Raw genomic sequence first — 16163 nt, 5'->3', positions numbered from 1 at the left:
AAGTATTTAATCCTAATCTATCTACGAACATTGGTTTTAAAATAAGTTCATGAGATGAACGGGATCTCGCGCATTTCTTCCGCTGCGCGCAGAATTTTTCTGAAATTTTCTACGGCGTGCGAGGGATTCCAATAGTGGTATCAGAGCCAGGTTACATAGATTGAGATTAGGATTAAATGATTAAGGCATAATAGATCTGAAAATTTAAAGATTATGCTTGCTAAATTTTTCTGCATGCAGAATTTTCAGCTTGCTGATTTTTCTGCATGCTGATTTTCTATGCGATTAGATTAATAATTCTATTGATTTGTTAATGAGATTACAAATATTTAGAATCATATCTTGCATGATCCGCAACTCATAAGATGACATAATTAGTTAAATATTTAGATCTGTAAATTATATTTAATGCATGAGATGCGTATGGTAATGATCATGGATGGACCCTTTACATGTGCTGAAATGTTCTGCGATGTTCTGTGATGTTATGTGATGGCATGTAAATCAGGTTTTTAGATGCCTGCATGCATCTTATATTGATGTATTAGAGATCTGCGTGTCTCATGAAAAAGGGTTGTAATTATTCTTTTATTTTTAAAATTTATCTGGAATGTAATCTGTGATGTGTTTGCACGTCAATGGTTGATCGATGCATGCCTCTACAAGCACGCCTTGCGCGGATTGAGATCAAGGGTTGATTGAAGATGGATCAAGGAGTTGATCACAATTGGACCAAGGGTGCTCAAGATCGAGTCAAGAGTTGAAGACGATCTAACCAATTGACGTGCATGTGCTTGTACTATGACCCCATCCTGGATTCATGATCATCACCGGTTTAATTTTTGTTATTATGTCTAGTTGTTTATATTTATGTTTATGCATAGCGGGTAGATAATTATTTGCATGAGATGTAGATAATTAAATGAAAGAGACCTAAATTAAATCTCCTCGAAAATATTAAGTCTAGCGGTCTTCCACCGTAGTAGAGCTGCTAAGGTCTTTCCGGCGTTGATTTGTCTCGGCTGGATACAATGGGCAAGTTGCACGGGGGGATTGGACCTCTCTATTAGGCATGAGATGTTGTAGGGGTAAAGGTGGGGTTGGGCGCCAATAACTGTTAGGTGAGGACCCAATGACGACTTTACTTCTGCGGTTATACGGTGGGTCTGACTTAACTAAGGAATGGGGCCAATAACTGTTAGGTGAGGCTTTCATGACTTAGAGACCGAATAGCGCTGCAATTTGCTTGAGAAGCATTGTACAAGAGTTGTACACTCATCCTTTTATGTATCGCCAATAACTGTTAGGTGAGGTGGCATATAAATTGATGGGACCGTAGCACCCCACTTGAAACCTAGAGTCGCAGGTTTCCGTTTCTCTACCAGAGGAGTGTAAGAAATTCGAAGAAATAGTGAGAGGTGTTTGTTTTAAAAGGCCTTAAAACAAATAGAGTTCAAGTACAAAATTCTAACTAGAATCTTTACTCTCTGAGGATTATAAAGTCAGCTTCTAGACTCTTAACTCATATCCTATAGAACAACCGTTTGACCAAACCCAATTATGAAGACTGGCTCAGCAAATTTCAAAATAGTTTTGAATTGTGAGAAATTAGGGTATATGCTAGACCATGGAATCCCCGTGTTACCAATCTGTCCGATTACTGGTCAGCGTAAGACACATGCTAAGTGGACGAATAATAACAATAAAGTTAGGTGCTGCATAATAGCATCCATGTCCAATGAATTACAATGCCAACATGAGAACATGAAGACCGCCAGGGACATATTATATCACCTACAAGAGTTGTATGGTGAACAGAGTCACGCAGCATGTTTTGAAGTGTCCAAGAGGCTCTTCAAGGCCAAGATGCGTGATGGGCAGTCTGTCCATGATCATGGTTTGACCATGATAAAGGACTTAGAGGAGCTTGAGAAGCTCGGCATGACCATGCATAAGGAATTGCAAACGGATTTGATCCCGCAATCCCTTCTAGCTTCATATGAACAGTTTACAGTAAACTACCATATGAACAAGATTATATGCACCAAAACAGAATTATTAAATAAATTGGTAACTACCATAGGGACCTTGAAGAGTTCAAGGGGCATCGTTCTCGCTGTCGAGTTGGTTTCTACTTTCAAGAGAGAGTCTACCTGGAAGAAGAACAAGCCTACGAAGAAGCAGAAGATCGAGAAAAGGCCAAGTAAGGAAGTTCCAAGAAAAGGACCGATTGCAAGGGAAAGTGTTTCCATTGCATCATAGACGGCCATTGGAAGAGGAACTGTCCTACATACATGGAAAGCATAAAGAGCAAGAAGGATGACAGACCTTCAGAAGGTATGTTAGATATGCTCATTATTAAAAGGATACTTAGGGACCGTTGCCTATTGCTAGCAGAAATTTGATTTCTGTATCTTGTTTAGCACAGGAAGATTTTTATAAGACTACTATTCCATTTATTTGAGAAATAAATTGGTTGCACGTGGTTTTATGATTGACGGTTTCTATCACATCCATTTGGATGTATCTGTGAATGTATCTGAGCAAACAGTGAATACCATAGGATCCAAAAGATCTAGAGATGAGATAAATCTAAAGTATTTATGGCACCTCAAGCTTGGTCATATAGGAGAAGACAGAATAAACAAATTGGAGAAATATGAGCTTCTAGGCTCATTGACTTCCGAGTCATATCCGATTTGTAAATTCTGCCTTCAAGAAAAAGATGGCCAAATTACCCTTTGTAGGACAAGGGGAGGTCCACTGAAGTACTTATCCTAGTACATACTGATGTGTGTGGCCCATTTGATGTGCAGGCTAGGGGTTGTAATTTTTACTTCATTTACCAATGATTTCATATGGTATGGATATGTGTATGAGACACAAATCTGAAACTTTTGAAAGGTTCAAAGGGTTCAGATATGGAGTAGAAAAACAAACAGAAAAATTCATTAAGATTCTTCGATTAGATCGAGGAGATGAATACCTTAGTGGAGAGTTCCGTGATTATCTCAAGAAAATGGTATAGTTTCATAATGGACCCCTCCTGGTACACCTCAGCTCAACGGAGTTTCGGAGAGGAGGAATTAGACCCTATTGGATATGGTCAGGTCCATGATGAGCTTCACTGATCAACCCTTGTTTCTTTAGAGAGATGCCCTATTTTCAGCTATTTACATATTGAATAGTGTTCCCTCTAAAGTCCATTCCTACCACACAATATGAGATATGGCATGGTAAGAAGCCGAGTCTTGGTTATCTCAAGATTTGGGGATGTCCAGCCCAAGTCAAGCGACAACAGGCGGACAAGTTAGATGATAGGACAATTAATGCTCATTTTATAGAATATCTTAAAGAGACATTAGGATACAATTTTTACATCCTAGAGAATCACAAAGTGTTTGTGAGCCGACATGCTATCTTCATGAAAAATAGTTTATCCTTGATAGAGGCAGTGGGAGAAAAATTGAGCTCGAAGAGAAAGTCTCTAAAGAGCAACGAGCCATGTGCTTATAGAACCTATTCATATTGAGCCAGTACATGTTGTACCTCCTCCACCTCGTAGATCTAGTAGGATCTCCCATCCTCCTGAAAGGTACTTAGGTATACTTACAGAGGATGTAGAGGAAGTGTTCCTTATGGGAGATAGGGAACATATACAAGATCCCAATACCTACAACGAGGCGATGTTGGACATCGATTCCGAAAAATGGCTGGAAGCCATGAAGTCAGAGATAGACTCCATGTATTCCAACCAAGTCTGGACCTTAGTAGATCTACCAGAAGGTATTGTACCTATTGGATGTAAATGGATCTACAAAAGAAAGATAGGTTCGGATGGAAAGGTAGAGACCTATAAAGCAAGGCTAGTGGCGAAAGGGTATAGTCAGCACGAAGATATTGACTATCAGGAGACCTTTTCACCTGTAGCCATGCTGAAATCCATTCGAACATTGCTTACCATTGCAGCACTTCATGATTATGAAATATGATAGATGGATGTAAAAACTGCTTTCCTGAATAAATATCTTGATGAAGATATCTATATAGAGCAGCTTTTGGGTTTCACTTCTAGTGATAGAGATCACAAAATTTGCAAGCTGCAAAGGTCTATTTATGGACTAAAGCAAGCATCTCGGAGTTAGAACACTCGTTTCAATGATGTAATCAAATCATTTGATTTCATCAAGAATGAGGAGAAACCATATGTTTATAAGATGGTTAGTGGGAGGGCTATTGCATTCCTCGTATTGTACGTGGATGATATCCTTCAAATTGGAAATGATATTCACATGCTAACCTCGGTCAAGGTCTGGTTGTCAAAGGAGTTCTCCATGAAAGACCTTGGAAAAGCATTCTATATTTTGGGAATTAAGGTCTATAGAGATAGATCTAAGAGGATGCTTGTCCTATCATAGAATATGTACATAGAGGGATTGCTGAAGAGGTTCGGCATGGAAACCTTTAAAAGGAGATTATTACCCCTTAAGCATGGGATAAATCTCTCAAGGAAGATGTGCCCCAACACATCTGAAGAGATTCAGTAGATGAGCAAGATCCCTTATGCTTCGGCTATAGGGAGCCTCATGTATACCATGCTATGTACATGACTTGATATAGTAAATGCTGTGAATGTCACGAGCATATATCAGTCAAATCCAAGCAAGAAGCACTGGATAGCTATGAAGAACAGTCTTAAGTACTTGAGAAGAACTAAGGACATGTTCTTGGTCTTTGGAAGAAGATCAGAGTTGAAGGTAGAAGGATGCACACATATTGATGATAGAAAGTCTATATTAGAATATGTGCAATGGCGGTTCAGTAAATTGGAAGAGTTCCAAACAACCGATCATTGTAGATTCTACCTTAGAAGCTGAATGTTAAGCCGTATCTAAGGGTGCAGTGGAAACCTTCTGGTTTAAAAAATTCATTGCAGAGTTAGGTGTAATGTCATCAGATACCATAACACTCTACTGCGATAACAAAGGCACCATAGCACTAGCTAAGGAGCCAAAGGTCTCACCAGAAGTCTAAGCACATGGAGTGGCGGTTTAACCTGATAAGCGACTACCTCGAAAAAAAATAAGTAGAGGATCAGGGAGTAGACTCCATAGGAAATATGGTGGACCCATTCACTAAGCAGCTAAGTCGGCAGAAAACTGAAGCGCATCTTGAGAAGATGGGGCTTAGGTTTATAGCTGATTGGCTTTAGTGCAAGTGGGAGATTGTTAGAAGTATGCCCTAGAAGCCAATCTGGCTGACACATTATTAATTCTGGGACATAATTTTGTACTTGACTTTATTTATTATTGATTAATAAATGGGCATTCTTTTCATTCATATTGTTTATGTGTCTATGAATTGTCCAAGAAATTAATAAGATGATGATACATATTCTCAAGAGTTGAGAATTTGATCCTTGTATCATTGGTGATTAATTTCTAAATGCTTCTGATCAATGGATCATCATGAGGACAGTGATCGATCCGATGAGATTAGTGCACAGATCGCTTTCCTTATGGATGGATGAGACTCGAGTCCACAGTGTAGGGACACTGAAGTGATAGTGCAGGTGCTTGTTAAAGAACAAGGGTACCGAGCGTGACCAAGACAAGAAGTCACTTGGATGTCTATCCACTCGTCAGTTACTTGCTTGATGTTGCAGTAGTATGACTAGTCCTTTGACCTGCGATGCTTCGGCTATTCACAGTGAGGTTATTGCAGTTTGACAGCACGTATACATGGTCTCTAGCCATATGGGTCCTTGTAGTGTAGATTGGCTACAGTAGGTTCACTGTAGGAGTAGGGTATGCACTTACAAAGAATCTATCGACCTTGGTAGATAAGGAGTGATCCTATGTGATTTATAAGACTGAGTTCATAAGACCTCGGCCGGGGCAGTACGTACAGTGGAGAAAGAGTTTCCACTCTCGAACTTAAGTCAAATAAATCTAGACATATGACAGACGACGAGGTTTGACGAGTTATCCATGACCTCCATTCTGTAGGGATCCACGATAGAAGGACTGTATTATACGATAACTACACCTAGAGGTTCATCATTCCATTTTGCTGGGTTGCCACTACATGCTGCTAGGTGTCACTGGTGGATGGTGAGACTCACAGGGACTATCTTGATGATTGATGATCCCTGGTGAATTGAGTTGGAATTGTTCCAACCCATTGAAAAGAGTTTTCAATGATATTGTGATAGAGATCGCAATATATCTCACTACCAGACAGAATAGAACCTATGGAGTCACACACATTAGAGGTATTGACCGATCCGATGGTTGAATTATGATTTGGAATCATAAATAATTTATAATTATCAATTTGATTGATAATTGATGTTACCCACTAAGAGTTAGTGAGTTGAAGAAGAAATAATTGCAATTGGATTGCAATTTAATTAAATCAATTGGATTTAATTAATGGGCTTGATCATATTAGACTAGAGTCCTACTTGGAGTAGGATTTCTAGAGTTCTAATTAGATTAGGACTTCAAATTAAAATAGAGTCCTACTTGGAGTAGGATTTCTAAAGTCCTATTGGATTAGGACTAAAATTGAATAATCCTAATTGGATTAGGATTTTTTAAGTCCTAATTAATTTTAATCCAATTAATTAAAAGACTCCTAATTGGATTAGGATTGAAGAGTTCAATTGAGTCATGGTTCAATTGAATCCTAATTAGATTAGGATTTAAAGGGAAAAAGGAAATGGGTGCACTCAATCCTCTTTGGAAGAGGATTAGATCCACCTTGTACATGGCCCCAACCCCCACTTAATTGGATTAAGTGGACATGTGTGAAATAGGGAGAAGAGGGAGGGGCTACGCCCCTCCTTTTGGCTGAATATGTGAAGAAAAGAAGAGGGGCGTACGCCCCTCCTCTTTTCTTAGAGATAAGGATGGGAGCTCCTAAATTTTAGGAGCTCCACATGCCATATATAAGAGAGAGAAAGGGGGCAACACCCTAATTTTTCCTCCCCCTCTCTTTTCAGCCGTGAAGGACCATCTCCTTTCTTGGATTTTCAGCCGTGATGGCCCTCCCTTCCCTTGGGTATTCAGCCGGCAAACAAACAAATAAAAAAGGGAAACAAGGGGCGGCCCACATGATGGATCTCTCTTCTCCTTTTTGTGCCGTGAGAGAGCCTACCCCTCTGTTAGTTTTTGTGCCGTGGGAGAGCCTCTTTCTCTTGGGTTTCAGCCACCAGCAAACAAAGAAAAAGAAGTAGGCATGTAGCCCTTCCTCCCTCTCTTCTTTGGTTCCAAAAGAAAAGAAAAAGGAAAAAGCTGCAAAGGGGTTTTGCCTTCTTCCTTTTGATCCATCCTTCTTCCTCCTCTCTAAGGCAATCAAGAGTTGGTTCAAAAGAGAGGATTTCAGCCATCAAAACGTATCTCTGCAAGGGAGCTAGCACCCCGGGGAGATTAGTGAGTTTGGATTAGTCCTCTGCCTCGTGTGGATACCCGTACAGGCCGGACGCGTGTGCGGCTTCAACCGAACCTTCCAACAAATACCACGATCATCAGATTGCGGTGAATATCTACCTGCACAAGGTGAAGATCTGATCTTTCTAATCATGTAAAAAGTATTTAATCCTAATCTATCTACGAACATCGGTTTTAAAATAAGTTCATGAGATGAACGGGATCTCGCGCATTTCTTCCGCTGCGCGCAGAATTTTTCTGAAATTTTCTGCGGCGTGCGAGGGATTCCAACACTTTTTGAGCTTCCAACGGCTATAAACGGCTAGTTTCTCTATTCCAACGGTAGGAAGTCATCTTTGGAGGTTGGAGAAGTATTTAAGAGCCACTATTCATCAAAAGAAGGTATCTTGGTGGAAATCTAAGTGTGTATTCAAGAGAAAGAGGAAATCCAAGAAAGTTAAGGATATTGTTTCAAGTTCAAACCCAAAAGAAGTGTGTTGAGCAGAATTCAAGTGCCTTCAAGAGCTCAACCAATTCATTGAAGAGTGAAGCAACCTTGGGAAAGAAGAGAAGAGCCATCTACAAAGCGATAATTATTTTCTACTCTCTTCTTTTTGTGCATATTTGTTATATTTGTTCATTTAGGAGCTTTAAACTTCTTTTCTATTATTCATTGTAAGATTTGTTGGTGACCCCGCAAAAACCAACGGTGTAGGTTATTGGTGAGCCCGCAAAACCAATGTTAGGTTGTTGGTGAGCCCGTAAAACCAGCGTTAGGTTGTTGGTGAGCCTGCAAAACCAACGTAGGTTATTGGTGATCCCGGAAAACCAAATTGTAAAGGTTTGGATTGTGAGCCCGAAAAACAATCCTACTGTAATCTGAGGAATTATAGTAATACTTCCAAGGGGATGCTTGGAAAGTGGACGTAGGTGCCTTGGGGTGCACCGAACCACTATACATCATGGTGTTTGTGTTGTAACTTCACTTGTGATTATTCTTGCATTATCTTTCATCTTTGCTATAGTTTAATTCATTGAAGTAATTTAAGAAAGCATCCACCGTACTCAACTAAGAAAGTTTTTAAAGCACTAAAAATTTGGAAAAACCCAATTCACCCTTCCTCTTGGGTTGTCACCTTGGGCAACAAGTGGTATCAGAGCCGGTGCTCTATAATTCCTTACCTTTTTGATTTTGACCTAACCATCAAAGAGCCAAAGATCATGACAACTCAAATAGATAGTTTCTTAGGAGAGAGACAATTAATTGATCGACCTCCACTATTTAATGGCATAAACTACACATATTGGAAAGCATGCATGCGCATTTTCATTCAAGCATATGACTATGATTTATGGAGTATCATAGTCAACGGGCTACATACAAACACTAATCATGATAAGAAAATGACTCAGCAAAATGCAAAAGCCATGAATATTTTATATTGTGCATTAGATGATCGTAAATTTAATAGCATATCTTTTTGCATAACTGCTAAGGAAATCTGGAATATGCTTAAAGGTAAATATGAATGCACTAACATTTTTAGTGAATCTGAAACTAGCTCTGAAGAAAAAGAGCAGCAAACTGAAATTAAAAATCTATGCTTTATGACACATGAAGATAAGGTATGTCCTGAAACACAAAGTGATTTCTCATTCCAAGATGAAGTACATGTTGAAACTCAATCTGATTTTACATTTGATGAACTTCATAATGCTTTTTTTGATCTATACTTAGAATATAAGAAGCTTAGTTTAAACAATAAAAAGCTAAATCAGAAAAATCTATCTCTTGCTGAAAGCTATGATATAATTCAGAAAAATAATAAATTGCTTTCAGAAGATAATGAAAGGTTAACTAAAGAAGTCAACAAATTTAAGCCTATAGTTGAAAATTTACTATTAGCTCTGAAAAGCTGAACTTAATGATAAATAATCAAAGAGCTGAATTTGAAAAGGCTGGATTAGGATATCAATCTTGGTACACACAAAAATTTTTTAATGACATATATGTTAAATCCTCCACTATCTATCCTAAAACAGACTCTAATATATCTGATGAACCTAATGAACAAAAACAGAAAATTAAAAATCCATCATCTACTTATGTTAAATCTATGTTTGTTAAATTTAATAAGAATATGCAGAAATACATTCCTTGTAATCCTAAAACCTGCAAATTAATAAACAAAATAGCTATTAAGAGAATATGGGTTCCAAAAGGAACAATTATAGCTAACCTGCAAGGACCCAAAAGAGCTTGGGTTTCTAAGTTGAAAACCTGATCATTTTTTAGCAGGTGTGTCTAGCTATCCAAGATTCCAATGAAAGATGTTATCTGGACAATGGGTTCTCTAGACACGTGTTAAAGAATGGAACTTAAAATGTAATTAAGAAGAGTGACTAAAATGGAAGAAATAATGAAATTAGTAATCCTTGCATCCTCTCATATTGAAATTGTAGCTAGTATTAATCATTTCTGTGATATAAGTGATACTTTTGGTATGAAAAAAAAATATATCCAAATCACTCCATCTTCCTATATTATGCTTCAGTTATTGATGGATAATTTGCTTAATCAATACTCTTAGAATAACTCTTTGAATTCTCTATATGCTTGATTGAGAGTTCTTATCCATGGCATTATCTTCTATTAATTATAAACATAAGAATGTCTACTTGGTATATTTTTTAAATATATGCATTAAGAATACCAAGATTAAAGAGACTAGTTTTGGCATGTAAAATCAACTCATACTTGTATGGACTTAATCTCAAAAGACCTTGTCATTGGTTCACTTAGATTAACTTTTGCAAGGTCAAAGTTTGCTATGTATGTCATCTAGAAAAATAAACTAGAATCATTTCTAAATCTGAAAACATTGTTTTCACCTTTTAGCCTTTGAAAATTCTCCATAAGAACTTATTTGGATCTCTAGGATTGTGAACCTAGGAGATAAGCTTTCTGATTTTGTAATTATGGATAATTTTTGAAGAAAACCCCATGTGAACTCATGAAAAATAGAAAATCAAATGGTGCATACTTTCATGTTTTTCAGTTATACATGTTATGTTCTCAAGAATGAAATATATGCCAAATCTGATAAGACAAGTGTTTCTTTGGATATTACTCTTTAAGTAATGCATATAGAATATTCAATGAAAAGATACTAGTTGTAGAAATATCAATTCATATTATTCTTATTAAAACTAGATCTTTTATTGAGAATATAGTTTATCATTTTGCTTCTATTTAAAAGACATTAAGAAGAATGAACAAGATGATAATTGGTTGAGTTAAACTAAATCATTTTGAAAGGGATAAAATTTGAAATCTTGTTCAAGAATCTGAAATTTTTTTATATTTGGAACAAAATTAAGTTTTTCAGAAATACACTTAATTAAGAAGAATTGGTGATTACTAAAAGAATTAATTAGAAAAGATGAAATAGATCTTGATGAAATCTTTGCATGATTAGAAGTCAAAGATAACCACTTTCATTTGATTATTTTATGAGACTTGTATTTTGTCAAATGAATGTGTAGAATGAACTTCTGTGTGGTTATATCATTAAAATTTTTATGTAAAAATAACCATCTATATTTGAAAAACATTCACTACAAACATGATAAAATACTATTTGATTTAGTAGATTAAGTCAGCAGAAGACTGAAGCCCACCTTGAGAAGATGGGACTTAGATATATGGCTGATTGGCTTTAGTGCAAGTGGGAGATTGTTAGATGTATGCCCTAGAAGCCAATCTGGCTGACACATTATTAATTCTGGGACATAAATTTGTACTTGACTGAATTATTATTGAATAATAAATGGGCATCTTTTCATTCATATTGTTTATGTGTCTATGAATCGTCCAAGGAATTAATAAGATGATGATACATATTCTCAAGAGTTGAGAATTTGAGCCATGTATCATTGGTGATTAATTTTTAAATGCTCCTAATCAATGGACCATCACAAGGACGGTGATCGATCCGATCAGTGCACAAATCGCTTTCCTTATGGATGGACGAGACTCGAGTCCACAGTGTGGGGACACTGAAGTGATAGTGCAGGTGCTTGTTAGAGAACAAGGGTACTGAGCGTGACCAAGATAAGAAGTCACTTGGATGTCTATCCACTCGTCAGTGACTTGCTTGATGTTGCAGTATTATGACTGGTCCTTTGACCTGCGGTGCTTCGGCTGCTCACAGTGAGGTTACTGTAGTTTGACTACACATACACATGGTCTCTAGTCATATGGGTCCTTGTAGTATAGATTGGCTGCAGTAAGTTTACTGTAGGAGTAGGGTACGCACCTACATGGAATCTATCGACCTTGATAGATGAGGAGTGATCCTATGTGATTTATTAGACTGAGTTCTAAGATCTTGGCCAGGGCTGTAATATACAGTGGAGAAAGAGTTTTCCACTATCGAACTCAAGTCAAATAAATCTAGACATATGACAGACGACGGGGTTTGACGAGTTATCCATGACCTTCGGTCTGTAGGGATCCACGATAGAAGGACTGTATCATACGATAACTACACCTAGAGGTTCATCATTCTATTCTGCTGGGTGGCTACTACATACTGCTAGGTGTCACTGGTGGATGGTGAGACTCACAGGGATCATCTTGATGGTCGATAAATTCTGATGAGTTGAGTTGAAATTGTTTCAACCCATTGAAAGGAGTTTTCAATGATATTGTGATAGAGATCGCAATATATCTCACTACCAGTCAGAATGGAACCTATGGGGTCACACACATTAGAGGTAATGACCGATCCGATGGTTGAATGTGATTAGGAATCATAAATAATCAATTACATTGATAAATGAAAACCCGCTAAGAGTTAGTGGTTAGAAGAAGGAACAATTGCAATCGGATTGCAATTTAATTTAATTAATTAAATTTAATTAATTGGACTTGATCATGAGTCCTACTTGGAGTAGGATCCTTGGAGTCCTAATTGGATTAGGATTTCAAATTAAATTAGAATCCTATTTGAAATAGAATTTCTAAAGTCCTAATTGTCTTAGGGCTGAAATTTAATAAGTCCTAATTAGATTAGGATTATTTTAAGTCCTAATTAATTTTAAATTTAATCTAATTAATTTCATGACTCCTAATTGGATTAGGATTGAAGAGTTCAATAGAGTCATGGTTCAATTAAATCCTAATTGGATTAGGATTTGGAGGAAATTGAAATAGGTGCATATAAATCCTATTTTGACTAGGATTGGAAGCATTAGACCCAAACCACCTTGCCACTTAATTTGATTAAGTGATTAATTGAAGGAGATATGAGGGAGGGTCGTAGGCCCCTTGATTGCTTGCGTGAGAAGTAAAAAAAAAAGGGAGCAAACCCCCTCCTTGCTGCCGAATTGAAGAGATAAGGGTGAACTCCTAAAAAGTAGGAGTTCATCCTTATCACATTGAAAATAAAAAGGAGGAGGGGTTCGGCCCCTCCTCTAAGGCTTTTCTCTTGGGTTTCATGGCAGCAAGTCTTCCCTCCCATTCCTCTTTTCAGCAGAAATAGAGAAGGGAAGAAAAGAAGCTTGGGTGGCCCTTCTTCCTCCCATTCTTGATTCCAACAAAAAGAAAAGGGAAAAGGCTGAAAGTGTTTTGTTCTTGTTCCCTTTGATCCATCCTTCTTCCTCCTTCTCCCTAGGCATTCAAGAGTTGATTGAAAGGGAAAACCTCAGCCATCTAAAGCCATCTCTGCAAGGGAGCTAGTACCTCGGGGAGATCCAAAGGCTTCGATCGATTCATTACCTCGTGTGGATACCCGTAGAGGCCGGACGTGTGTGCGGCTTCCATCGAACCTTCTACAAATCCACGTGAATCAGATTTGCGGAGACCATCTACCCGCACAAGGTGAAGATCTGATCTTCTTAATGATTTTAAAATGATTTAAAATAATTTAATTCTAATCTATCTACAAACGAATGGTTTTAAAATACGTTCATGCGATGAACGGATCCTGCATAGTTTTTCCGCTGCAATCTGAAAATTATTTCGAATTTTCATGGCATATGTAGGATGCTAACAGTGGTATCAGAACCATGGTTATGTAGATTAAGATTAGAATTAAATTTTTCAAGATATTTTAGATCTGAAATTTAAGGGATTATGCTTGCTAAAATTTATGTATGCAGAATTTTCAGCTTGCTGATTTTTCTGCATACTAATGATTGGATGCTTGGATTAATGATTCTAATACTTTGATAATGTGATTACAAATATTTAGAATCATATCTTGCATAATCAGCAAGTCATGAGATGAAATAATCAGTTAAATATCAGATCTGAAAATAATTTTTATGCATGTGATGCGTATGGTGATGATCATGGATGGACCCTTCGAATGTGCTGAAATATTCTGCAATGTTCTGTGATGCATGTAATTTTAATTTTCAGATGCCTGCGTGCATCTTAAATTCATGTATTAGAGACCTGCGTGTCTCATGAAAAGGGTTGTAATTTATTCTTTTATTTTAATTTTAATTTTTAAAGCAATCTGGGATGTAATCTGTGATGTGTGTTGCACGTCGATGGTTGATCGATATGTACATCAACAAGCTCAACATGCGCGGATCGAGATCAAGGGTTGATTGAAGATGGATCAAGGAGTTGATCACAATTGGACCTAAGGGATCAAGATCGAGTCAAGAGTTGAAGACGATCAAACCAATTGACGTGCATGTGCTTGTAAAATGACCCCATCCTGGATCCATGATCATCACCATTTAATTTTATTTTGATAAATGCCTGGATGTTTAATGCTTATGTCTATGCAGGTAGACTTATATTTGCATGAGATGTGAATACGCGATCGAGTGAGACCTAAATCGAAACCTCCCTAATCAGTCGAGGGTGAACCAACATGAGTTAGTCATATTAGATTAATTGATCTAATTGGTGTCTAGGCAAGCCTAAAAGGTGGTTACTTAATTAGGACCTTACTCTCTGAGTAAGGGGAGCCTCCCACATGCTTACCTGGCCAATTGTTCGATTACCTCTTATGAAGAACTCAAGTTGCAAACACTAAGACTTGATTATGCAATATTAAGTCCATAGGTCTTCCATCGTAGTAGAGCTGCTAAGGTCTTTTCAGTGTTGATTTGTCTCGGCTGGACACAGTGGGCAAGTTGCATCGGGGGACTGGACCTCTCTATTAGACATGAGATGTTGTGGGGTAAAGGTGGGGTTGGGCACCAATAACTGTTAGGTGAGGACCCAATGACGACTTTATTTCTGCGGTTATACGGTGGGTCTGACTTAACTAAGTAATGGGGCTAATAACTGTTAGGTGAGGTCTTCATGACTTAGAAACCAAGTACCACTGCAATTTGCTTGAGAAGCATTGTACAAGAGTTGTACACTCATCCATTTATATGTCACCAATAACTGTTAGGTGAGGCGGCATGTAAATCGGTGAGACCGCAGTACCCACTAGAAATTCTAGTCGCGTAGGATTTTCGTTTCTCCATCAGGGGAGTATGAGGTGATGACCCAAAGATTGATTTAAAGATTGATTTTGATGATCACAAAACCTTGAAGTAGAAATACTAATGTTTGTGTTGCAAGAAGAAAGATAATTTGTTTTGCAAAGAACATAGCAAGTTGGAAAAATACAAGAAGGCCTCAAAAGCTCTCAAAAAAAGTTGGAAGAAAGCTACACTTTATTGGCCCAAGTTTCAAGTTCAAATGATTCAAGTTAGAGGAGCAAATTCAAAGAAAGATTCAAAAGAATAGTCCTCGAGTCGACTACTGGAAGTTTAGAGTCGACTTTGGCACTCTAGAGTTTCAAGAAATAGTGCTCGAGTCGACTCCGACTGAGAACAAACAAAAAGACAGAGAGTTGATTTTCAGCGCTACAGTGCTCGAGTCGACTCCTACTTCAGCGCTACAGTGCTCGAGTCGACTCCTACTTCAGTGCTACAGTGCTCGAGTCGACTCCTACTTCAGCGCTACAGTGCGGAGTCGACTCCCAGCTACAGTGCCGACAGACTACTATTCACAAGTGACTCCTGTTTCAGCCGAGTCGACTCCTACTTCAGCCGAGTCGACTCCAGCACGCTGCGAGGCATAACGGCTAGTTTTTTCTTGATTCCAACGGCTCTATTTTTGTCTCTAACGGCTAGATTTTTGTTTCCACTCCCTCTAAAGCTATAAAATCAAGAGGAGAGCTAGGAAAGAAGGGATGGAAGTGGGAGAGAACATTTAGGGAAGAGATTTCAAAAAGATTACAAGGGAAATCTCCCAAAAGCACAAAAGGGCCATTCAAAGTAAAAGAGAGAGAAGAAGAACATCCAAGTGAATTCCAAAGCTTCCTCTCCAACTGTGTGCTGCCTCGGTGATCCTCTACTTCGTGCAAAATCAGAAGAGGGTCAAGTAAAGAAGAAGCCGAGTTCCTTCATCTACAAATTTGTTTGAGGGCTTCTTCTCTTTACTTTTTACTTGTTTATATTTGCTATATTTGCTTATTTGAGAAGCTTGTATTTGATTTAAACTCTTGTTCTAATATCTTGTAACTTGATTCAATCAAGGAATTGAATCAAGGGGTTAAGGTTTGTTGGTGAGCCAAAGGAAAAACCAACATTGTAAGGTTGTGGTTGGTGAGCCTTTGGGAAAACCAACTGGATTGATTGTGAATCCGGAAAACAATCGTTGTAAGGTTGTGGTTGGTGAGCCTTTGGGAAAACCAACTGGGTTGATTG

Source organism: Phoenix dactylifera, chromosome 3 (genome assembly GCF_051530095.1).
Source record: "Phoenix dactylifera cultivar Ajwa chromosome 3, Ajwa_hap1_PhDact_Kaust_v1.1, whole genome shotgun sequence".
Lineage (NCBI taxonomy): Eukaryota > Viridiplantae > Streptophyta > Magnoliopsida > Arecales > Arecaceae > Phoenix > Phoenix dactylifera.
Note: the sequence above shows the minus strand (reverse complement) of the source record.